We start from the raw sequence: 26,371 nt of genomic DNA, 5'->3' as shown, positions 1-26,371 counted from the left end.
CCTGTTCATCCAGCCTCCACCGCGCGCTACTCCACCAGCTACTGTTCAACCACCCCTCCACCGTCTACTGTTCATCCAGCCCTCCACACCACGGGGGTCCTGTTCAACCACCCTTCCACGGGCACCCCTCCACCGTCTACTGTTCATCCAGCCCTCCACACCACGGGGTCCTGTTCAACCACCCCTCCACCGTCTACTGTTCATCTAGCCCTCCACACCACGGGGTCCTGCTCATCCACCCCTCCACGGGCACCCCTCCACCGTCTACTGTTCATCCAGCCCTCCACCACACCACGGGTTCCTGTTCATCCAGAGGCAACGCCATCGCTCACTGTTCATCCAAACCCCCCGCAATGCTCACTGTTCATCCAATCGATCGGCTTCAGTTAGCAGCAGTAGCGAAGGAATCGCTCGATCGGGTTCAGTTAACAGCCATCGATCGATCGCTCGGGTTTAGTAACGCGTAGCCTGCAGTGCAATCGCTCGGGTTCAGTTAAAGCCCAACGCCTCGCTCGGGTTCAGTTAGAGCCAACGCCTCGCACACACGCGTGTACGTGTACGAGAGAAACGCACATCGCTCGGCCCCCGACCTCCCATCGTAACCGAGAACTCCCCGAAATTTTCACCCCCCTCGCTTCTACCACGGTTTTTTCCGTCATGGACGGCCCAAAGAATGTCATGCAGCTGCGTCTCCGGCCCTCCCAGGACGAAAAGCCCATTTTTTGTCATGACTTTTTGTCATAGAAGTAGGAGCCGACACATCTATGATGATACCAGGTTTTGTTACAATTATCGTCATAGAAGTGTCATATGTATGCCAAAAAAAAATTTCGTTCGGCCCAAAATGTCACGGATGTGTCTTTTTTTTGTAGTGACCCCTCCACGGGCACCCCTCCACCGTCTACTATTCATCCAGCCCTCCACCACACCACGGGGTCCTGTTCATCCAGAGGCAACGCCACCGCTCACTGTTCATCCAAAACCCCCCGCAACACTCACTGTTCATCCCATCGATCGGCTTCAGTTAGCAGCAGTAGCGAAGGAATCGCTCGATCGGGTTCAGTTAACAGCCATCGATCGATCGCTCAGGTTCAGTAACGCGTAGCCTGCAGTGCAATCGCTCGGGTTCAGTTAGAGCCCAACGCCTGGCTCGGGTTCAGTTAGAGCCAATGCCTCACACACGCGCGCGTACGTGTACGAGAGAAACGCGCATCGCTCGGCCCCCGACCTCCCACCGTAACCGGGAACTCCCCGAAATTTTCCTCCTGCTTGCTTCTACCATGGTTTTTTTCCATCATGGACGGCCCAAAGAATGTCATGCAGCTGCGTCTCCGACCCGCCAAGGACAAAAAGCCCATTTTCTGTCATGATTTTTTGTCATAGAAGTAGGAGCCCACCACATCTATGATGATACCGGGTTTTGTCACAATTATCGTCATAGAAGTGTCATATGTATGACAGAATTTTTTTTCGTTCGGCCCAAAATGTCACGGATGTGTCTTTTTTTTGTAGTGAGCAATGCTCTGATTAGGGATGGATAAGTTGAATAGCCTTAGGGGTATAATCGATGGCAAAATTTAATTGGTCGAGATCCAGCTCATGTTTAAAATGACGTCTGAGCCAGAAGGACAAATCGAAGGACCTGATTAAGGAATGTGAGCATTCACAACATATTGATTCAACAGACTCAAACTGATAATTACTAAGGATGCCAATAAGATTACGTGACTTATGAGGTTAATCATAATGCAAGCAAGCAAGAATTTCAAGAGCAATAGGCCGTTGAGGATTTTCGAGGATCGAATAGTATTTCGAAGACTTTTGTGAAATACATGAATCAACCGGGGATGAGCGGATACTCGATAAGTGCGAGAAATTATCCGTAAGGGTATGTCTGCGGCAAAGAGCTGCAAAGCGGTGGGCACAAAGGATTCTTGAATTATCAAAGAAATTTTCAGGGTATCAAGTAATAACAGGGGCAACTAGGAACAAAGGTAAGAGCGACAAGTGTAAGCAATTATCCATAAGGATTTATCGGTGGTCGGGAATAGCAAAAGTGGTGGGCACAGCGTCTCGAGAGAATAACAGAGAGTATCTTCGGAATCTTCTAGTGAAGCAGGTCATCATCTGGAATGAAGGGGCTCTTCGGGAGAAAGTATTTACGAGAACCTAGTGTCAGAGTTAGAAAAATCATTTAACCCGAATAGAAGAGAGATCAGAGTTCCGGAGTAAAGATCGAGGAGTAAAGTATCCTAATACCACCCAAATGGCGACGTGGGCCCATAAGGCACACAGCCATGTTAGTAAAAGTTTTGTAATGTCTAGACTCAACTTCGGCCAAGGAGTTGGAAGGGGGATTCCTACTGGCAGTTGGCTCTGATACCAACTTCTGACGACCCTCATTTGACTGTACACTAATCATACATGCAAACATGTACGATCAAGATCAGGGACTCACGGGAAGATATCACAACACAACTCTACAAATAAAATAAGTCATACAAGCATCATATTACAAGCCAGGGGCCTCGAAGGCTCGAATACAAGAGCTCGATCATAGACGAGTCAGCGGAAGCAACAATATCTTAGTACAGACATAAGTTAAACAAGTTTGCCTTAAGAAGGCTAGCACAAACTGGGATACAATCGAAAGAGGCGCAGGCCTCCTGCCTGGGATCCTCCTAACTACAACTGGTCGTCGTCAGCGGGCTGCATGTAGTAGTAGGCACCTCTGGTATAGTAGGAGTCGTTGTCAACAGTGGCGTCTGGATCCTGGGCTCCAACATCTGGTTACGACAACTAGGTAGAAGGGATAGGGGGAAAAGAAGGAGAAAGCAACCGTGAGTACTCATCCAAAGTACTCGCAAGCAAGGAGCTACACTACATATGCATGGGTATATGTGTAAAGGGGCCATATCGGTGGACTGAACTGCAGAATGCCAGAATAAGAGGGGGATAGCTAATCTTGCTGAAGACTACGCTTCTGGCAGCCTCCATCTTGCAGCATGTAGAAGAGAGTAGATTGAAGTCCTCCATGTAGCATCGCATAGCATAAACCTACCCGACGATCCTCTCCTCGTCGCCCTATTAGAGAGCGATCACCGGGTTGTATCTGGCACATGGAAAGGTGTGTTTTACTAAGTATTTGGTTATAGTTGTCATAAGGTCAAGGTACAACTCCAAGTCGTCCTGTTACCGAAGATCACGGCTATTCGAATAGATTAACTTCCCTGCAGGGGTGCACCACATTTCCCAACACGCTCGATCCCTTTTGTCCGGACACACTTTTCGGGGTCATGCCCGGCCCCGGAAGAACAACACGTCGCAGCCCTACCTACCTACCTAGGCACAACAGAGAGGTCAGCTCGCCGGTCTAAATCCTATGGCGCAGGGGTCTGGGCCCATCGCCCATTGCACACCTGCACGTTGCGAGGGCGCCCGAAAGCAGAACTAGCCACCTTAATACAAGAGCAGGCTTACGTTCCAATCCGGCGCGCGCCGCTCAGTCGCTTGACATCACGAAAGTGCTTTGGCTGATACCACGAACGTCGAGTGCCATAACTGTCCCCGCGTAGTTGTTTAGTGCGTATAGGCCAGTGCCAGACTTAGATCAAATACCAAGATCTCGTTAAGCGTGTTAAGTATCGCGAACGCCGACCAGGGCCAGGCCCACCTCTCTCCTAGCGGTCTCAACCTGCCCTGTCGCTCTGCCACAAATGTAACAGTCGGGGCTGTCGGGAACCCAGGCCCACCTCTACCGGGATGGAGCCACCTGCCCCTTCAGCCCCCATCTCCGAACAGTATCATAAGTAATATAGGTATAAGTATATATATATGCCCGTGATCACCTCCCGAAGTGAACACGGCCCAGTAGTATAGCATGGTAGACGGACAAGAAGTGTAGGCCACTATGGAACACTAGCATCCTATACTAAGCAGTAGGATAGCAGGTAAGGGTAACAACGTAGCAACAATGACAGGCTATGTAGTAGAATAGGATTAATCGAAAGCAGCAACATGCTACACTACTCTAATGCAAAGTAGAGAAGAATAGGCGATATCTGGTTGCTCTGGCAAGAAGGACAGGTCGTCAACACCGTAGTCGTACTGGGTAGCAGCGGCGTCGGTCTCGGTGTCTAGCGAGAGAAGAGGGGGAAGAAACAATAAATACAATGCAAACAAATGCATGACGATGCATGACATGACAAAGCGTGATGCTAGGTGTGCCCAATCGCGGTAGTAGGTGAGTCTAGCGAGACAAGAGGGGGAAGAAACAATAAATACAATGCGAACAAATGCATGACGATGCATGACATGACAAAGCGTGATGCTAGGTGTGCCCAATCGCGGTAGTAGGTGATATCGGCGAAGGGGGGAGAACATCCAGGAATGTATTCCCGGTGTTCTGCGTTTTTGGACAGAGGAACCGGAGGGGGAAAGTTGCGAGTTTGATATGCTAGGGGCGTGTGGTGGACGAACGGGCTGCGTATCCGGATTCATCTCATCGTTCTGAGCAACTTTCATCTACAAAGTATTTTCATCTGAGCTACGGTTTGTTTTATATGATTTTTTAAAAGATTTAAATCATTTTTAGAATCTAATTAATTATTTAATTTAATTCAAAATTGGATTTATGGCATCAGCATGATGTCATGCTGACGTCAGGAGTCAGCAAGGGTTGACTAGTCAACCTGACCAGTGGGTCCCACTGGTCAGTGACACATTTTAATTAAACCTATTAATTAACCTAATCAGGATTAATTAGGGGGGGTGGGCCGCACTATCATTGACTGATTAACTAATTACCTAACAGTTTAATTAGTTTAGTTATTTGACTAGTTTAATTAATCAAAATTAATTAAGTTAATTAATTCTCTAATTAATTAATTATTTTATCATTATTATATATATTTTTTCTTTATTATTTTTTAATAAAAATGTTCTCTGGGTGGGGGCGATGCGGGTTACGGGTGCTGGGTGCGGGCGTCGCCCGAACGGGCGCTGGGCGTGCTGGCGCCCAACTCGGGGGGAGGGGGGCGAGCAGGCGTAGCTGCAGCGCGGGAGCCGGCAACAAGTGAGGGGCGGCGCCGGCGCGGCCTGGCACGGCGGAGCCAAGGCGGGAGGCGAGGCGACAGGAGGGACGCGGCGCGATGGGGCGGAGGTGGCGCGGTTCAGGCGACAACGCGGGGCAAGCAGCTGCAGTAGCAGGGGACGAGGCACGCGCGAGCAGGCAGCAGGGGGTCAGGCGGCGCGTGCGGTGAGCGCGCCCGAGCACGGCTAGGTGCCCGCAGGGGGGGGGGGGCGGCCGCGACGGTGAGCAGCATGGCAAGGGCGAGGCTGCACGGGACGCAACGCGTGCGCGTTCGATCTGTCAGGAGAGGAGAGGAAAGGGGGACGGCAGCTCACTGCGGGAGTAGGGTACGGGCAGTGGGGGTCGAGGAGGACGGAGTCGATGGTGAGGGAGCTCCGGCGAGGCCGTGGCGGTACGAGGCGGGGAGGTGACGGTGAAGAGGTCCTCGGGCGGCAGCGTGGTGATGGTAGGCGAGGCCGGTGGCGTGCGGCGAAGGAGAAGGGTTCGTCGCAGGCGGGTGGCGGCGCCAGGGGCGGTTGGAGTGCGGCGATGGGGTGGTGAGCCGGCGTCGGGGCGCGGTCGTCTGCCCGATCCCGATCCAGAACTGGATCGAGGGGAGGGGGAGAGAGCGAGTGGGGTGCGGGTGGTTGGTTAGGGTTTGGCTGGGAGCAGCGTGGCCTAAGTAGGCCAGTAGGTGGGCCGGCCTGGCTAGCCCAGTGGCCAGCTGGGCCGGTTGGCCCCGGGGGAGGGTTTGGTCTTTTTTCCCTTTAGTTTTACTTGTTGTTATTTTTCCTTTCTGTTTTATTTTAGTTACATATTAATTTTAGTTTAGTAAAATATGACTACAACGCCTAAAATAATGTTTTAGAACAATCCACTACTGTAAAAAGTTTTAGCCTGATATAAAATAGTTCAGTATTTTATAAAATACCAAAGGCGTTTAAATAGTTGTTTTTGCTACTATTTGAATCATTTTAGTGCATTTAATCCTTCTACAAAAATGTGGTTCCTCTACCATTATGACTTAGGATTTATTTGTCACATTTTGAACATTTTAGTTTTAACGTTTGAAAACTTTTGATGTTTTGCCTTCATTTTAAATTTCAATTTGAATGGGATTTGAATCTTCGCAAGTTTAACTACAGTAATAGTGGTGACATGGCAATGTTAGTAAAGGGTTACTATAGCTTAATTATCCGGGCGTCACAAACTTGATCTGAAGTTTCATGATCGTTATCATTAGCTTCCTCTCTAGTTGGTGTAGGCATCACGGGTAGGATTTTCTGTGATGAGCTAATTTCCAATTCGAGAGAAGGTACAATTACCTCATCAAGTTCTACTTTCCTCCCACTCACTTCTTTCGAGAGAAACTCCTTCCCTAGAAAGGATCCATTCTTAGCAACAAGGATCTTGCCTTCAGATCTGTGATAGAAGGTGTACCCAACAGTTTCTTTCGGGTATCCTATCAAGACACACTTCTCCGATTTGGGTTCGAGCTTATGAGGCTAAAACTTTTTCACATAAGCATCCCAACCCCAAACTTTAAGAAATGACAACTTAGGTTTCTTGCCAAACTTTAGTTCATATGGTGTCGTCTCAATGGATTTAGACGCCCTATTTAACGTGATGATACGTATCCGTCGTATCTATAATTTTGATTGTTTCATGCCAATATTATACAAGTTTTACTTACTTTTGGCAACTTTTTATATGATTTATTGGATTAACCTATTGATCCAGTGCCCAATGCCAGTTCCTGTTTTCCGCATGTTTTTTGTATCGCAGAGTATCCATATCAAACGAAGTCCAAATGCAATAACATTTTATGGATAATTATTTTAGAATATATGTGATTTTTGAGAGTTGGAATCACCGCAAACGGAGGCCCACACAGGGCACAAGACACCAGGGCGCGCTAGAGGCCCCTGGCGCGCGGTGGTGGGTTGTGCCCAGCTCGTACGTCGGTTGGACCTCTACTTCGGGCGCAAGGAAGCCTATATCAAAAAAATCATGTTAAAATCTCAGCGCAATCGGAGTTACGGATCTCCGGTGATATAAGAAACGGTTTTTGGCCAAATCTGGGGAACGTGAAACAGAAGAGAACAGAGAGGGAGATCCAATCTCGGAGGGGCTCTCGCCCCTCCCATGCCATGGAGACCATGGACCAGAGGGGGAACTCTCCTCCCATCTAGGGGGAGGCCAAGGGAGAAGAAGAAGGAGGGGGGCTCTCTCCCCCTCGCTTCCGGTGGCGCCGGAGTGGTGCCGGGGCAATGATCGGGACGGCGACCTACATCAACAATCTTGCTGCCGTCAACACCAACTTTCTCCCCCTTTATGCAGCGATGTAACACCTCTTCTCCCAGCTGTAATCTCTAATTAAACATGGTGCTCAACTCCATATATTATTTCCCAATGATCTATGGTTATCCTATGATGTTTGAGTAGATCCATTTTGTCTTGTGGGTTAATCGTGATCTTGGTTGGTATGATTGTATATTTTATTTATGGTGCTTTCCTACCGTGCCCTCCATTCTCAGGCAAACATGAGGGCCCTCTACTGTAGGGTGTTGCAATATGTTCATGATTTGCTTACGGTGGGTTGCGAGAGCGACAGAAACTTAAACCCGAGTTGGTGGGTTATGGCGTATGGGAGTAAAGAGGACTTGATACTTAATGCTATGGTTGGGTTTCACGACCTTAATGATCTTTAGTAGTTGCGGATGCTTGTTAGAGTTCCAATCATAAGTGCATATGCTCTAAGTAGAGAAAGTATGTTAGCTCATGCCTCTCCCATATATAAAGTTGCAAGAATGATTACCGGTACTTGTTATCGATTGCCTAGGGACAGGTGACTTTCTTATTGACAAAAGCTTCCCACTTTTATTACCTTGCAATTTATCCATAGTTTTATTCTCGCAAAGTACTCATAGTTTTATCCCTGCAAAATAGTTTCATACTTGTTTCTGGTAAAGCAAACGTCAAGCGTGCGTAGAGTTGTATCAATGGTCGATAGAACTTGAGGGAATATTTGTTCTACCTTTAGCTCCTCATTGGGTTCGACACTCTTATTTATTGAAAAAGGCTACAAACGATCCCCTATACTTGTGGGTTATCAAGACCTTTTTATGGCGCCGTTGCCAGGGAGCAATAGTGTGGGGTGAATATTCTCGTGTGTGCTTGTTTGCTTTATCACTATGTAATTTTTATTTCCTGTTCTAAGTTGTTCTCCATCTTTAGTTATGGATATGGAACACAAAACACCAAAAAATTATCGGTACTTGCTACTCATGGAGATGGGGAACCTCCTAAAACCCTCGATGCTTGTTATGTAAAAGATATTATGCACTACTTTGATAATCTTGAGAAAACCCCATTCAACTATATAATGGGAATAACGTTGGATCAACGTGAATACTTTAGGGATTATCACTTGGCTCATAAAGGGAAATTATTATGGGATCAAATTCATATGTTGCATTGGTATGCTTGGAATTTATGCCAGAGATATGATTATACTTGTTGCTCTAGGATGAATGCTCCGCATCTTCCCTTTTCATGTGAATTTAATGATAACGAAACATCGACTTCTTATGCTAATGGTATATATGATTACTATGATGTGGAACGAATAGAAGAATTTGTTGCTTTTAAGGTGCTTATGAAATTGAATCTTTGTTTGAAAAGTTTGAAGATTTTGACGATTCAGTTTATAGACCTGAAAATCTTGCTATCCTTAAATATTGCTATGATAATTACAAATACAATTATGATATTGATGTATTTATTGAGAATAACTCCGCTGTCCAAGAAAAGATTAATATTTTGCAGGAGTCTATGGAAGAAGAAATTGATGAAACTGTGAGCTCATTGGATGAAAAAGATGATGATGAGAGCGAAGAACAAATGGAGGAAGACCGGATTGATCACCTGTCTCCACCTTCTAGTGAGAGTAACTCTTCAACTCATACATTGTTTAATTTCCCTTCGTTCTTACTGAAGGATGAATCCCATGATAATTGCTATGATCCCGTTGATTCGTTTGAAATATCCCTTTTTGATGATGCTTGCTATGTTTGTGGCCATGATGCCAATTTAAATGATTCTTATGGAGATGAACTTGCTATTGTTCCTTATGTTAAACATGAAATTGTTGCTATTGCACCCACACATGATAGTCCTATTATCTTTTTGAATTCTCCCAACTACACTATATTGGAGAAGTTTGCTCCTGTTAAGGATTATATTGATGGGTTGCCTTTTACCATTGCACGTGATGATTTTGATGAATATAATATGCATGTTCTTGCTGCTCCTACTTGCAAATATTATGAGAGAGGAACTACATCTCCACCTCTTTATGTTTCCTACACGATAAAATTGCAAGAAAATACTTATGCTATGTATTGGCCTTTACTTGATGTGCATGAATTGTTCTTGTATGAAATGCCGATGCATAGGAAGAGAGTTAGACTTCGTCATTTCTTGATATATGTTTCTTTGTGCTCACTACTAAATGTCAAATCATCACTAATTAAAATTGGCTTTGATATACCTTGGGATCTGGGTGGATCCATTACTTGAGCACTTTATGCCTAGCTTAATGCCAGGGAGACAACCCGAAAGTTTTAGAGAGTCATTTATTTCTGTTGAGTTCTTTTATAAAGTTTAAAAACAAAAAATATAGAGGGGAACACAAAACTTTTCAGAAAGGAAAGTGAATGTGAAAGAGACAAGCATTGTTGAAGTGGGGGAGCTCCATGAACTTTTTGTTCATGCTCACGGAAACTTTGTGAATCTTAATTACAGAAACTTTTCAACAAAAATAATTATCCCCTTGTACAATTCCATTGTATTATAAAAATAATGTGCCAATATTTGCCTTAGGATGTTTAGATTGCTTGTTGGTTTGTGCGGTGCAAAACAGAAACTTTGGCTCTAGTGCTTGATTTTACGTTTTTTACTGGAATGCCAAATGGTTTTGAAACTTTCTGAACTGTATTTATATATAATTTTTTTATTTTTCCTATTTTTTTTCAAAAAAATTGGAATAACATAAGTATGGTGAATGTTCATATTACAACAGACTGTCCTGTTTAAGACAGATTCTATTTTTGATGCATTGTTTTGCTTGTTTTGATGAAACTATCGGTTTCTATCAGTGGATTAAGCCATGGAAAAGTTATATTACAGTAGCTACAATGCAAAAACAAAATATGAATTGGTTTTCAATAGTACTTAGAGTAGTGATTTGCTTTATTATACTGACGGATCTTACCAAACTTTCTGTTGAGTTTTGTCTGGATGAAGTGATCAAAGATCGAGGAGGTCTTGATATGAGGAGAAGGAGGAGAGCCAAGAGATCAAGCTTGGGGATTCCCAAGGCACCCCAAGTAAATATTCAAGGAGACTCAAGCATCTAAGCTTGGGGATGCCCTGGAAGGCATCCCATCTTTCTTTAACAAGTATCGCTATGTTCTCGGTTTCGTTTCGTTCACGTGATATGTGCAAATCTTGGAGCATCTTTTGCATTTAGTTTTCACTTTTATTTGATGCACCATGCTGGTATGAGATAGTCCATGGTTGATTTATAGAATGCTCATTCCACTTCACTTATATCTTTTGAGTATGGCTTTATAGAATGCTTCATGTGCTTCACTTATATCATTTGAAGTGTGGATTGCTTGTTTCTCTTCACATAGAAAACCGTTATTTGAGGAATGCTCTTTTGATTCACTTATATTTGTTAGAGCATGGTCTTTTGTAGAAAGAATTAAGCTCTCATGCTTCACTTATATCTATTTAGAGAGTCAAAAGGAATTGGTCAATTTCATGGTTAGTCATAAAATCCTACATAAAACTTATGGATCACTGAATATGATATGTTTGATTCCTTGCAATAGTTTTGCAATATGGAGATGGAATATGTGGGAGGTACTAGTAAACGGTTGTGTTTAGTAACAATATTGGTGTTAAGATTTGTGATTCCCGAAGCATGCATGTATAGTCTCTCGTTATGCCATGATGTTGTAGCATAATTTATTATTGATTGTCTTCCTTATTAGTGGCGGTCGGGGACGAGCGATGGTCTTTTCCTACCAATCTACCCCCCTAGGGGCATGCATAGTAATACTTTGCTTCGAGGGCTAATAAACTTTTGCAATAAGTATATGAGTTCTTTATGACTAATGTGAGTCCATGGATTATACGCACTCTTACCTTTCCGCAATTTTCTAGCCTCTACGGTACCATTCATTGCCCTTTCTCACATCGAGACGTGGTGCAAGCTTCGCAGGTGCATCGTAACCCCGTGATATGATACGCTCTATCACACATAAGCCTTATTATATCTTCCTCAAAACAACCACCATACCTACCTATTATGGCTTTTCCATGGCCATTCCGAGATATATTGCCATGCAACTTCCACCACTTCCGTTTGATGACTTGAGCATTCATTGTCATATTGCTTTGCATGATCATATAGCTGACATAGTTGTTGTGGCTCAACCACCGTTCATTATTTTTCATACATGTTACGCTAGATCATTGCACATCCTGGTACATACCAGAGGCATTCATATAGAGTCATATTTTGTCATAGGTATCGAGTTGTAATTATTATTTCTTTTGAGTTATAAGTAAATAGAAGTGTGATGATCATTATTCATTTTTAGAGCTGTGCCCCAGCGAGGAAAGGATGATCGAGACTATGATTCCCCCACAAGTCGGGATGAGAATCCGGACAATGAGAGAAAAAAAGAAAAGAAAAAAGAAAAAAAGAAAGAAAAAGAAAAAAATAAGGAAAACAAAGAAAAAGAAATAATAATAATAATAAATAAACAAAGAGAGAAGGGGCATTGTTAGTATTCTTTACCACACTTGTGCTTCAAAGTAGCACCATGTTTTTCATATGGAGAGTCTCCTATGTTGTCACTTTCATATACTAGTGGGAATATCTCATTATAGGATTAGATGCACACCCACTTAGTTTTCATACACTTATATCTCTTAGTGCATCCGTTGCATGGAAATCCCTACTCCTCACATTGATATCAATTGATGGGCATCTCCAGAGCCGGTTGGTGAGCCGCATCGATGTGAGACTTTCTACTTTTTTGTCTTCTCTATATTTACACCTCTTATTATACTCTATTCCACCCGTAGTGCTATATCCATGTCTTGCGCACATGTATTGCGTGAGAGTTGAAAAAGCTGAAGCACGTTAAATAGTATGAACCAATTACTCGGCTTGTCATCGGGGTTGTGCATGATAAATACTTTGTGTTAAGAAGACAGAGCATGACAAGACTATATGATTTTGTAGGGATAGCTTTCTTTAGCATTGATATTTTGAAAGACATGATTGTTTGTTGGGCTGCCTGAGTATTGATATCTTTATGTCAAATTATAGACTATTGCTTTGAATCACTTATGTCTTAATATTCATGCCATGATTAGGTATATGATCAAGTTTATGCTAGGTAGCATTCCACATCAAAAATTATCTTTTTATCATTTACCTACTTGAGGACGAGCAAGAACTAAGCTTGGGGATGTTGATACGTATCCGTTGTATCTATAATTTTTGATTGTTTCATGCCAATATTATACAAGTTTTACATACTTTTGGCAACTTTTTATATGATTTATTGGACTAACCTATTGATCCAGTGCCCAGTGTCAGTTCCTGTTTTCTGCATGCTTTTTGTATCGCAGAGTATCCATATTAAACGAAGTCCAAATGCAATAAAAATTTATGGAGAATTGTTTTGGAATATATGTAATTTTTGAGAGTTGGAATCACCGCAAACGGAGGCCCACACAGGGCACAAGACACCAGGGCGCGCTAGAGGCCCCTGGCACGTGGTGGTGGGTTGTGCCCACCTCGTACGTCGGTTGGACCTCTACTTCGGGCGCAAGGAAGCTTATATTCAAAAAAATCGTGTTAAAATCTCAGCGCAATCGGAATTACGGATCTCCGAGAATATAATAAATGGTTTTCGGCCAGATCTGGGGAACGCGAAACAGAAGAGAACAGAGAGGGAGATCCAATCTCAGAGGGGCTCTCGCCCCTCCCATGCCATGGAGACCATGGACCAGAGGGGGAACTCTCCTCCCATCTAGGGGGTGTCGGTGTCAAAACAGGCGGATCTCGAGTAGGGGGTCCCAAACTGTGCGTCTGAGGTTGATGGTAACAGCAGACAGGGAACACAATGTTTACCCAGGTTCGGGCCCTCTCGATGGAGGTAAAACCCTACATCGTGCTAGATTAATATTGATGAGTATGGGGGTTACAAGAGTTGATCTACCAAGAGATTGTAATGGCTAAAACCCTAGAAGTCTAGCCTATCTGATTATGATTGTCTTTACAGACTAAACCCTCCAGTTTATATAGGCACCAGAGGGGACTACGGCTATACAAAGTCGGTTACATAGAAAGGAAATAGTATACCCGGCCTCCTGGCTTGCCGTCCACGCAAAGAAGAGTCCTATCCGGACAAGGGAGAAAGTCTTCCATCTTGTATCTTCACGGCCCAATAGTCCGGCTCATGTCCAAAAGGCCGGACGCCCGAGGACCCCTTAGTCCAGGACTCCCTCAGTAGCCCCCGAACCAGACTTCAATGACGAGGTGTCCGGCGCGCAGATTGTCTTCAGCATTGCAAGGCGGGTTCCCCCTCCGATTACTTCAAAGTCCCTGACTTAAAGAGTTGTATTCGGCTTTTCCATTTAATGTCGCGCTCATTGGCTTCCACGTGCTCCTAACTTTAGCTTCCATGTGGCGAGCGAATACGAGAGGTCGGGGCATTTTTGCACATACCACCCTGACCATACCAGAGAGGTGCCTATTTAAAGAGAATAGATCTCAGATCCACTCCACACCTTGCGAAAAAATCCCCAAAGCTCGCAAAGCGAAACCACCCCAACATGGCTAGCACTCCCAGCTCTTCCTCTCGTCCCCACGGCCCCGAAAAGGGTGATTGGGAGAGATGTTCCGTATCTCATGGTCAGCTGACGAAGCTGCAGAAACAGGGATTTCTTCCTCCCGCGGATCTAGTACCCGTCCGAGCAGGATTGACGCCCTTCAACGGCGGGGCTCAGGCGGAGAACATCCCCAATCCGTCCAGGGGGAACGAGTATGCTTCATTCCCTTCTTGCTAAGAGGCGTCGGATTTCCAATCCATCCCTTCCTCCGAGTACTTCTGGAGTATTATGGTATCCAACTGCGCAGTTTCACCCCCGCCTCCGTCCTGCACATCGCTGGTTATGTTGCTCTATGCGAGCTATTCCTAGGCTGTGAGGCCCATTTTGAATTATGGAGAAAACGGTTCTGCTTCGTCCCTCGTAATCAAGGGGGTCAATATTCGAAGTGTGAGGAGCCGAAGTGTGGCGTATCGCCGGGACCGAATACCTGTCCGGCACGCCCAAGAAGGCTTCCGAAGAGTGGCCTTCCGAATGGTTCTATATTGATGATTTCGCTCTTCCTGATCCAGTCCGAATGGGCCTCCCCAAATTTTCAAGTGCGCCGTTGAAGAAACGCCACAGCTGGCGTCCTCAGAGCCTTGAGGAGGAGGATAGCGTAGAAGTCAAACAGTTGATGGGAAAGATTAAGACGCTTGCCCAATCCAGATTGTCAATAATCGAGGTAATGGCGATCTCCATTTTGCGGGGGGCCCAACCACTCCAAATATAAGGCTTCCCATGTGGCACTACAACGGGGAAGATGACGCCTCACACTGAGGTCGGAAGGGTCCGAAAGCCCCAGCCGCTTTGGCCAAAATATTGGCTGAACTATACAAAGGGGAGAAGGAGGAGTTCACTAATCTCCAATACCGAGATGGATTTTCCATGTATAATCCTCCTAGCTGGGTAAGCTTCGATCCCACCATTTTACTCTTCTCCCTGAATCATTTTTGATGGACAATAACCTATCCCCTCGCAACAGAAATGGGGGAAGGCTATCGAGGGGATCCATAGCCCCCCCCAGCCAGAGGGTCACAACTGGGACCTTGACCCCGGATCCGAAGAAGATCCGGACATATTTGTGGAGCTCGAGGATGGAGTATTCCATCAGACGAGTTATGATGGTACAGAAGTACCCATCATCGTCGATTACCCTGGCCTCCTTCCTGCTTCGTATGTAAGTAATTTAAAAGACACCTTCTTTGAAAGAGGTTCCTTAGTATGCCTCGCCCACCGCACTATTTCGTGTTCCAAAGGGGAGGCGCTCAGCGTCACAACGTGCACCAGAAGCGTCTCCGAGGAGAGCGGAGCCCGCACTGAGCACATCTTCGAAAAGGAAGGCAAATAATAATATGGCAGAACCCTCGTCAAAGAGGTAAGGCTTTCTTTTGAAGAATCCATCTTCAGATCACCACATCATATCATGATGCCATTCACCGCATTCTATCAGGAAAAGTGTCTGCCATACTATGTCCGGGGATCCTGCCGGTCGTGCCTCCACTAGTCAGGTTCCGGATCCCGCCCTAAGGACGGGGGCTAACACGGGAGTGGCGCCGAACTGTCCTTCCACGGAGGATTCGGGCAATATGTCCGTCACGAACTCTGAAGTGGAGAGCGCCATGAATCATCATCGTCAGTGAAGGAAATATGCCCTAGAGGCAATAATAAAGTTATTATTTATTTCCTTATAAGCATGATAAATGTTTATTATTCATGCTAGAATTGTATTAACCGGAAACATAATACATGTGTGAATACATAGACAAACAAAGTGTCACTAGTATGCCTCTACTTGACTAGCTCGTTAATCAAAGATGGTTATGTTTCCTGACCATGAACAATGAGTTGTTATTTGATTAACGAGGTCACATCATTAGTTGAATGATCTGATTGACATGACCCATTCCATTAGCTTAGCACCCGATCGTTTAGTATGTTGCTATTGCTTTCTTCATGACTTATACATGTTCCTATGACTATGAGATTATGCAACTCCCGTTTACCGGAGGAACACTTTGGGTGCTACCAAACGTCACAACGTAACTAGGTGATTATAAAGGAGCATTACAGGTGTCTCCAAAGGTAGATGTTGGGTTGGCGTATTTCGAGATTAGGATTTGTCACTCCGATTGTCGGAGAGGTATCTCTGGGCCCTCTCGATAATACACATCACATAAGCCTTGCAAGCATTACAACTAATATGTTAGTTGTGAGATGATGTATTACGGAACGAGTAAAGAGACTTGCCGGTAACGAGATTGAACTAGGTATTGGATACCGACGATCGAATCTCGGGCAAGTAACATACCGATGACAAAGGGAACCACGTATGTTGTTATGCGGTCTGACCGATAAAGATCTTCGTAGAATATGTAGGAGCCCATATGGGCATCCAGGTCGCGCTATTGGTTATTGACCGGAGACGTGTCTCGGTCATGTCTACATTGTTCTCGAACCCGTAGGGTCCGCACGCTTAAGGTTACGATGACAGTTATATTATGAGTTTATGCATTTTGATGTACCGAAGGTTGTTCGGAGTCCCGGATGTGATCACGGACATGACGAGGAGTCTCGAAATGGTCGAGACGTAAAGATTGATATATTGGAAGCCTATGTTTGGATATCGGAAGTGTTCCGGGTGAAATCGGGATTTTACCGGAATACCGGGAGGGTTACCGGAACCCCCCGGGAGCTATATGGGCCATAGTGGGCCTTAGTGGAAAAGAGAAGGGGCTGCCCTAGATGGGCTGCGCGCCTCCCCCTTCCCCTAGTCCTATTAGGACTAGGAGAGGTGGCCGGCCCCCTCCTCCTCTTTTCCCCCTCCGCGAATCCTATTCCGACTAGGATTGGGGGGGGGAATCCTACTCCTAGAGGGAGTAGGACTCTCCTGCGCCCTCCTCCTTGGCCGGCCAGCCTCCCCCCTCTACTCCTTTATATACGGAGGCAGGGGGCACCTCTAGACACACAAGTTGATCCACGTGATCTATTCCTTAGCCGTGTGCGGTGCCCCCTGCCACCATATCCTCGATAATACTGTAGCGGAGTTTAGGCGAAGCCCTGCTGCTGTAGTACATCAAGATCGTCACCACGCCGTCGTGCTGACGGAACTCTTCCCCGACACTTTGCTGGATCGGAGTCCGGGGATCGTCATCGAGCTGAACGTGTGCTCGAACTCGGAGGTGCCGTAGTTTCGGTGCTTGATCGGTTGGATCGTGAAGACGTACGACTACTTCCTCTACGTCGTGTCAGCGCTTCCGCAGTCGGTCTCTGTTGGGTACGTAGACAACACTCTCCCCTCTCATTGCTATGCATCACATGATCTTGCGTGTGCGTAAGAAATTTTTTGAAATTACTACAAAACCCAACAGCGGCATCTGAGCCTAGGTTATTTATGTTGATTGTATATGCACGAGTAGAACACAAGTGAGTTGTGGACGATACAAGTCATACTGCCTACCAACATGTCATACTTTGGTTCGGCGGTATTGTTGGACGAGACGACCCAGACCAACCTTACGCGTACGCTTACGCGAGACCGGTTCCCTCGACGTGCTTTGCACATAGATGGCTTGCGGGCGACTGTCTCTCCGACTTTAGTTGAACCAAGTATGGCTACGCCCGGTCCTTCCGAAGGTTAAAACGGAGTCTATTTGACAAACTATCGTTGTGGTTTTGATGCGTAGGTGAGATTGGTTCTTACTTAAGCCCGTAGCAGCCACGTAAAACTTGCAACAACAAAGTAGAGGACGTCTAACTTGGTTTTGCAGGGCATGTTGTGATGTGATATGGTCAACGCATGATGCAGAATTTTATTGTATGAGATGATCATGTTTTGTAACCAAGTTATCGGCAACTGGCAGGAGCCATATGGTTGTCACTTTATTTGTATGCAATGCAATCGCGATGTAATGCTTTACTTTATTACTAAACGGTAGTGATAGTCGTGGAAGCATAAGATTGGCGAGACGACAACGATGCTACGATGGAGATCAAGGTGTCGCGCCGGTGACGATGGTGATCATGACAGTGCTTCGGAGATGGAGATCACAAGCACAAGATGATGGCCATATCATATCACTTAAATTGATTGCATGTGATGTTTATCCTTTTATGCATCTTATCTTGCTTTGATTGACAGTAGCATTATAAGATGATCTCTCACTAAAATTATCAAGAAGTGTTCTCCCTGAGTATGCACCGTTGCCAAAGTTCGTCGTGCCCAGACACCACGTGATGATCGGGTGTGATAAGCTCTACGTCCATCTACAACGGGTGCAAGCCAGTTTTTGCACAAGCAGAATACTCAGGTTACACTTGACGAGCCTAGCATATGCAGATATGGCCTCGGAACACGGAGACCGAAAGGTCGAGCGTGAATCATATAGTAGATATGATCAACATAAACGATGTTCACCATTGAAAACTACTCCATCTCACATGATGATCGGTTATGGTTTAGTTGATTTGGATCACGTAATCACTTAGAAGATTAGAGGGATGTCTATCTAAGTGGGAGTTCTTTAGTAATATGATTAATTGAACTTAAATTTATCATGAACTTAGTCCCTGATAGTATCTTGCTTGTTTATGTTGATTGTAGATAGATGGCTCGTGCTGTTGTTCCGTTGAATTTTAATGCGTTCCTTGAGAAAGCAAAGTTGAAAGATGATGGTAGCAATTATACGGACTGGGTCCGTAACTTGAGGATTATCCTCATTGCTGCTCAGAAGAATTACGTCCTGGAAGCACCGCTAGGTGCCAGGCCTGCTGCTGGAGCAACACCAGATGTTATGAACGTCTAGCAGAGCAAAGCTGATGACTACTCGATAGTTCAGTGTGCCATGCTTTACGGCTTAGAATCGGGACTTCAACGACGTTTTGAACGTCATGGAGCATATGAGATGTTCCAGGAGTTGAAGTTAATATTTCAAGCAAATGCCCGGATTGAGAGATATGAAGTCTCCAATAAGTTCTATAGCTGCAAGATGGAGGAGAACAGTTCTGTCAGTGAGCATATACTCAAAATGTCTGGGTATAATAATCACTTGATTCAATTGGGAGTTAATCTTCCAGATGATTGCGTCATTGACAGAATTCTCCAATCACTGCCACCAAGCTACAAGAGCTTCGTGATGAACTATAATATGCAAGGGGTGAACAAGACTATTCCCGAGCTCTTCGCAATGCTGAAAGCTGCGGAGGTAGAAATCAAGAAGGAGCATCAAGTGTTGATGGTTAACAAGACCACTAGTTTCAAGAAAAAGGGCAAAGGGAAGAAGAAAGGGAACTTCAAGAAGAACAGCAAACAAGTTGCTGCTCAGGAGAAGAAACCCAAGTCTGGACCTAAGCCTGAAATTGAGTGCTTCTACTGCAAGAAGACTGGTCACTGGAAGCGGAACTGCCCCAAATATTTGGCGGATAAGAAGGATGGCAAGGTGAACAAGGGTATATGTGATATACATGTTATTGATGTGTACCTTACTAGAGCTCGCAGTAGCACCTGGGGATTTGATACTGGTTCCGTTGCTAATATTTGCAACTCGAAACAGGGACTACGGAATAAGCGGGCACTGGCAAAGGACGAGGTGACGATGCGCGTGGGAAACGGTTCCAAAGTCGATGTGATCGCGGTCGGCACGCTACCTCTACATCTACCTTTGGGATTAATATTAGACCTAAATAATTGTTATTTGGTGCCAGCGTTGAGCATGAACATTATATCTGGATCTTGTTTAATGCGAGACGGTTATTCATTTAAATCAGAGAATAATGGTTGTTCTATTTATATGAGTAATATCTTTTATGGTCATGCACCCTTGAAGAGTGGTCTATTCTTAATGAATCTCGATAGTAGTAATACACATATTCATAATGTTGAAGCCAAAAGATGCAGAGTTGATAATGAAAGTGCAACTTATTTGTGGCACTATCGTTTAGGTCATATCGGTATAAAACGCATGAAGAAACTCCATACTGATGGACTTTTGGAACCACTTGATTATGAATCACTTGGTACTTGCGAACCGTGCCTCATGGGCAAGATTACTAAAACACCGTTCTCCGGTACTATGGAGAGAGCAACGGATTTGTTGGAAATCATACATACCGATGTATGTGGTCCGATGAATATTGAGGCTCGTGGCGGATATCGTTATTTTCTCACCTTCACAGATGATTTAAGCAGATATGGGTATATCTACTTAAGGAAACATAAGTCTGAAACATTTGAAAAGTTCAAAGAATTTCAGTGTGAAGTTGAAAATCATCGTAACAAGAAATTAAAGTTTCTACGATCTGATCGTGGAGGAGAATATTTGAGTTACGAGTTTGGTGTACATTTGAAAAATTGTGGAATAGTTTCGCAACTCACGCCACCTGGAACACCACAGCGTAATGGTGTGTCCGAACGTCGTAATCGTACTTTACTGGATATGGTGCGATCTATGATGTCTCTTACTGATTTACCGCTATCGTTTTGGGGTTATGCTCTAGAGACGGCCGCATTCACGTTAAATAGGGCACCATCAAAATCCGTTGAGACGACGCCTTATGAACTGTGGTTTGGCAAGAAACCAAAGTTGTCGTTTCTTAAAGTTTGGGGCTGCGATGCTTATGTGAAAAAGCTTCAACCTGATAAGCTCGAACCCGAATCGGAGAAATGTGTCTTCATAGGATACCCAAAGGAAACTGTTGGGTACACCTTCTATCACAGATTCGAAGGCAAGACATTCGTTGCCAAGAATGGATCCTTTCTAGAGAAGGAGTTTCTCTCAAAAGAAGTGAGTGGGAGGAAAGTAGAACTTGATGAGGTAACTGTACCTGCTCCCTTACTGGAAAGTAGTACATCACAGAAAACTGTTTCAGTGACACCTACACCAGTTAGTGAGGAAGCCAATGATAATGATCATGAAACTTCAGATCAAGATACTACTGAACCTCGTAGATCAACCAGAGCAAGATCCGCACCAGAATGGTATGGTAATCCTGTTCTGCAAGTCATGCTACTAGATCATGATGAACCTACGAACTATGAAGAAGCGATGGTGAGCCCAGATTCCACAAAGTGGCTTGAAGCCATGAAATCTGAGATGGGATCCATGTATGAGAACAAAGTATGGACTTTGGTTGACTTGCCCGATGATCGGCAAGCAATTGAAAATAAAGGATCTTTAAGAAGAAGACTGACGCTGATGGTAATGTTACTGTCTACAAAGCTCGACTTGTCGCAAAAGGTTTTTGGCAAGTTCAAGGGATTGACAACGATGAGACCTTCTCACCCGTAGCGATACTTAAGTCCGTCCGAATCATGTTAGCGATTGCCGCATTTTATGATTATGAAATTTGGCAGATAGATGTCAAAACTGCATTCCTAAATGGATTTCTGGAAGAAGAGTTGTATATGATGCAACCGAAAGGTTTTGTCGATCCAAAGGGAGCTAACAAAGTGTGCAAGCTCCAGCGATCCATTTATGGACTGGTGCAAGCCTCTCGGAGTTGGAATAAACGTTTTGATAGTGTGATCAAAGCATTTGGTTTTATACAGACTTTCGGAGAAGCCTGTATTTACAAGAAAGTGAGTGGGAGCTCTGTACCATTTCTGATATTATATGTGGATGACATATTGCTGATTGGAAATGATATAGAATTTCTGGATAGCATAAAGGGATACTTGAATAAAAGTTTTTCAATGAAAGACCTCGGTGAAGCTGCTTACATATTAGGCATTAAGATCTATAGAGATAGATCAAGACGCTTAATTGGACTTTCACAAAGCACATACCTTGACAAAATTTTGAAGAAGTTCAAAATGGATCGAGCAAAGAAAGGGTTCGTGCCTGTGTTACAAGGCGTGAAGTTGAGTAAGACTCAATGCCCGACCACTGCAGAAGGTAGAGAGAATACGAAAGATGTTCCCTATGCATCAGCCATAGGATCTATCGTGTATGCAATGCTGTGTACCAGACCTGATGTGTGCCTTGCTATAAGTTTAGCAGGGAGGTACCAAAGTAATCCAGGAGTGGATCACTGGACAGCGGTCAAGAACATCCTGAAATACCTGAAAAGGACTAAGGATATGTTTCTCGTATATGGAGGTGACAAAGAGCTCACCATAAAAGGTTACGTTGATGCAAGCTTTGACACTGATCCGGACGATTCTAAATCGCAAACCGGATACGTGTTTACATTAAACGGTGGAGCTGTCAGTTGGTGCAGTTCTAAACAAAGCGTCGTAGCGGGATCTACATGTGAAGCGGAGTACATAGCTGCTTCGGAAGCAGCGAACGAAGGAGTCTGGATGAAGGAGTTCATATCCAATCTAGGTGTTATACCTAATGCATCGGGTCCAATAAAAATCTTTTGTGACAATACTGGTGCAATTGCCTTGGCAAAGGAATCCATATTTCACAAAAGGACCAAACACATCAAGAGACGCTTCAACTCCATCCGGGATCTAGTCCAGGTGGGAGACATAGAGATTTGCAAGATACATACGGATCTGAATGTTGCAGACCCGTTGACTAAGCCTCTTCCACGAGCAAAACATGATCAGCACCAAGGCTCCATGGGTGTTAGATTCATTACAGTGTAATCTAGATTATTGACTTTAGTGCAAGTGGGAGACTGAAGGAAAATATGCCCTAGAGGCAATAATAAAGTTATTATTTATTTCCTTATAAGCATGATAAATGTTTATTATTCATGCTAGAATTGTATTAAACGGAAACATAATACATGTGTGAATACATAGACAAACAAAGTGTCACTAGTATGCCTCTACTTGACTAGCTCGTTAATCAAAGATGGTTATGTTTCCTGACCATGAACAATGAGTTGTTATTTGATTAACGAGGTCACATCATTAGTTGAATGATCTGATTGACATGACCCATTCCATTAGCTTAGCACCCAATCGTTTAGTATGTTTCTATTGCTTTCTTCATGACTTATACATGTTCCTATGACTATGAGATTATGGAACTCCCGTAGGGTCCGCACGCTTAAGGTTACGATGACAGTTATATTATGAGTTTATGCATTTTGATGTACCGAAGGTTGTTCAGAGTCCCGGATGTGATCACGGACATGACGAGGAGTCTCGAAATGGTCGAGACGTAAAGATTGATATATTGGAAGCCTATGTTTGGATATCGGAAGTGTTCCGGGTGAAATCGGGATTTTACCGGAATACTGGGAGGGTTACCGGAACCCCCCGGGAGCTATATGGGCCATAGTGGGCCTTAGTGGAAAAGAGAAGGGGCTGCCCTAGATGGGCTGCGCGCCTCCCCCTTCCCCTAGTCCTATTAGGACTAGGAGAGGTGGTCGGCCCCCTCCTCCTCTTTTCCCCCTCCGCGAATCCTATTCCGACTAGGATTGGGGGGGGGGGGGAATCCTACTCCCAGAGGGAGTAGGACTCTCCTACGCCCTCCTCCTTGGCCGGCCAGCCTCCCCCCCTCTACTCCTTTATATACAGAGGCAGGGGGCACCTCTAGACACACAAGTTGATCCACGTGATCTATTCCTTAGCCGTGTGCGGTGCCCCCTGCCACCATATTCCTCGATAATACTGTAGCGGAGTTTAGGCGAAGCCCTGCTGCTGTAGTACATCAAGATCGTCACCACGCCGTCGTGCTGACGGAACTCTTCCTCGACACTTTGCTGGATCGGAGTCCGGGGATTGTCATCGAGCTGAACGTGTGCTCGAACTCGGAGGTGCCGTAGTTTCGGTGCTTGATCGGTTGGATCGTGAAGACGTACGACTACTTCCTCTACGTCGTGTCAGCGCTTCCGCAGTCGGTCTGCGTTGGGTACGTAGACAACACTCTCCCCTCTCGTTGCTATGCATCACATGATCTTGCGTGTGCGTAGGAATTTTTTTGAAATTACTACGAAACCCAACAGTCAGAGGGCCGCTCTCCGTGACCCCGGCTTTCCAAAGGAGGCATTTGATGCCTTCGGCTCGCCGATGCGTATGTCCGAGCTGCTCGGGATGGGCTTGTAAGAGCCACGAACCAGTATCTAAAAGATATGCGGGTAAGTTTATATTGTAGCAATCTGATAGTTATATACCAGTAGCCCCCGAGACTTGAAGCAGTTGATCCAACTGACTGAAGGATCATTGTATAACCAGGTACTTATGGAGAAGAATAGCCTGTTATCTCAGGAACTAGAAAATTATCGGACCCAACTAACTGCTGCCAATGCCGAACTGCAGAAATCCAAGAAGGCGCCACCTGGTAATGTTCCACTCAATCGAGAAAACATAATGGTATACCAATAATGCTAACTCGATTGCTCACCTCTTAATAGGATCATCAGATCAACTGCAAGAGCAACTGAAAGCCGCTCAAAGGGGAGAACGAGAAGCCAAAAAATTACTAGCCATGGGCGAGCGTGTGCTAACACGAGTCGTGGAGGAGAAAAAAAAGCTCCAGGATTCCAATACCCAACTGGGCGAGGAACTAAAAGATGTACGGGCCCAGCTGTCTGACTCCGTGAAGGAAAATAAGAGGCTTCGAGGCGGCATATTTAGTATGTGGTCAAACTTATCTCCATGTAATTCGGAAATGAAAGGGACTATCAGATTTATGCCTGTAGGTATGCTAACTGGCCGTCTCGAATAGGAGGTGTCCAGATTCGCGGGAGATCTGCTGGAAGAGTTGTCGCAAGTGCGCGAGCAAGCTCGGCAGGCGATGCGAAGTGTTGCCAAGGCTTTATGTCCATCCGCCTCCCCTCCAGGAAAAATGGAGGAGTTTATAGAGCTATTGAGGGGAGCGCGGCGGCTCTTTCGCTTATTGAAGATATCGGCCTGCCGGGAAGGTGCTCGAGAAGCCTGGGCCATGATGAAAACATGGTATACCAAGCTTGACCCGAATCATATGGCTCAGGTCGAACCTCTAGGGTCAGATGGAAAGGAGATTCCTGTTAGTTTGGTATATGACCAAGTCGAAGTAGCCGCCCGATATTCGGAACAGGATTGCAAGTTAGATAACCTATTGGACGGTATAGATGAGGTATTTGAGTCTAATTGACAATGTACTTTCCTTGACATATTTGTCCCTAGTCGGATTTGTGAAACGATTGTCATGGCAGACCTTTTCGTTTCGACCTCTAGACCCGAAGGTGCGGAGTGTTTCCGAATACCTGAGCGGCAAAATATAGACCAGGGTATGCATGGAAACTAGGCGTAGGGGTCATAGTTGCTTGAACAGACAAGTTGTATCCGGCTAGCTATTTATATTACATTGTGATTGTAAGAAACATCTTCCAGAGAGAATAGTTCCGTTAAGGGTACCTTTCCCTGGGTAGTCATGTGTTAATGTGCATGTCCAAACTGTGATTCGCAGAAATTGCAGTGTTCGTAACATCTGGGGTGCTCACCATGGGGTGAATGAAAAAACATCTTTAGTCTGCCGACCGAATATTCCCTTAAGAATGCTAGCTTTCGGCTTCACCCACTCTGAGGTACACATCCGGAAGACCCGATAGTAACTATCGCAGAGGTGCTCCCTTTATGCCCTAGCCGAACTAACGTGAATGTAGGGCATAAGCACAGGAGCCAGGCAACCCAGCTTGGCTAAAACTTAAGTCATATAGATGCATATAATGGCGAAGAAAAGGTACATATGAGGAGAACACACATATGTGGCGAGCTTGATGCTTGGAAAATATCAATAATAAGCTTCTGTTAAAGAAGCCCCTAGGTATAATGGACGTACATATTTGAGTATGTGTATGTCACAGGTGCACGGTTGAGCCGCACGAAGAGCTTTAAAGCTAAAAAAGAAAAAGGCGAAAAGAGAGGAAAAAAGTATTGGAAATAATAGGTAGAAGGAAACAAACAAAGAGTTCGGCACTAGGCATAGAATCTTCGGAGTCTGGCCACGTTCCAGGGGTTCGGCTCTAGGTGACTGTGAGATGCGTCACGTAGGCGGTACGTGATGACCCACAAGTATAGGGAATCTATCGTAGTCCTTTTGACAAGTAAGAGTGTCGAACCCAAGGAGGAGTAGAAGGAAATGATAAGCGGTTTTCAGCAAGGTATTCTCCGCAAGTACTGAAATAAGTGGTAATAGATAGTTTTGTGATAAGATAATTTGTAACGAGCAACAAGTAACAAAAGTAAATAAAGTGCAGAAAGGTGGCCCAATCCTTTTGTAGCAAAGGACAATCCTGGAAAAACTCTTATATAAGGAAAAGCGCTCCCGAGGACACATGGGAATATCGTCAAGCTAGTTTTCATCACGTTCATATGATTCGCATTCGGTACTTTGATAATTTGATATGTTGGTAGACCGGTGCTTGGGTGCTATTCTTACTTGAACAAGCATCCCACTTATG

This window comes from Triticum urartu, chromosome 5 (assembly GCF_003073215.2).
Source record: "Triticum urartu cultivar G1812 chromosome 5, Tu2.1, whole genome shotgun sequence".
Classification (NCBI taxonomy): domain Eukaryota; kingdom Viridiplantae; phylum Streptophyta; class Magnoliopsida; order Poales; family Poaceae; genus Triticum; species Triticum urartu.
This window is presented reverse-complemented; position numbering follows the sequence as displayed.